Here is an 817-nt window from a genome sequence, read left to right on the forward strand (position 1 = left end):
GCTATGACAGAAATACCTGAGACTGGGTAGTTTATAAAGAACAGAGGTTTAGGGCCGGCCCAGTGGCGCACTGGATAGTGCGCCGCTTGGGAAGCGCGGCGGCGCTCCCGTCCGAGGGTTCGGATCCCACATACAGACCGGTTCCAGAAAGTGGCAGGGAGCTGGCAGGTACAATCAGATCACATGGTGAGAGGAAGCAAGAGAGAGAGAGAAGGTGCCAGGGTCTTTTTAAGCAACGAGCTCTCACGGGAACTAATAGAGCGAAAACTCACTCATTAATCCCCCCCCCCCAGGGAGAGCATTAATCCATTCATGAGGGATCCGCCCCCATGACTCAATCAGTTTCCAACACTGCCACATTGGAGATCAAATTTCCACATGAGTTTTGGAGGGGACAACACATCCCAACTCCATCATTAGCCTTAGCGAAAATATGAAGAAAACACAAGTTCCAGGGAGTGAATGAATTACTACAGCTGCTGGTGTCAGTCCTCTGAGTGCTAACGTCACAAGACCCCTACTTCATGAACCACAAGATTCCTGGTGATGATGTTATCAATCTATTTTTTTTTTTTTTTTTAAAGATGACCGGTAAGGGGATCTCAACCCTTGGCTTGGTGTTGTCAGCACCACGCTCAGCCAGTGAGCGAACCGGCCATCCCTATATAGGATCCGAACCCGGGGCCTTGGTGTTATCAGCGCCGCACTCTACCGAGTGAGCCACGGGCCGGCCTATCAATCTATTTTTTTTTTTTTTTGGTCTTTTGTCGTGTCCGGCAACGGATCGCAACCCTCAGTGTTGCCCCCGTACTGGACC

This window comes from Galeopterus variegatus, unplaced genomic scaffold, assembly GCF_000696425.1.
Source record: "Galeopterus variegatus unplaced genomic scaffold, G_variegatus-3.0.2 Scaffold3085, whole genome shotgun sequence".
NCBI classification, from domain to species: domain Eukaryota; kingdom Metazoa; phylum Chordata; class Mammalia; order Dermoptera; family Cynocephalidae; genus Galeopterus; species Galeopterus variegatus.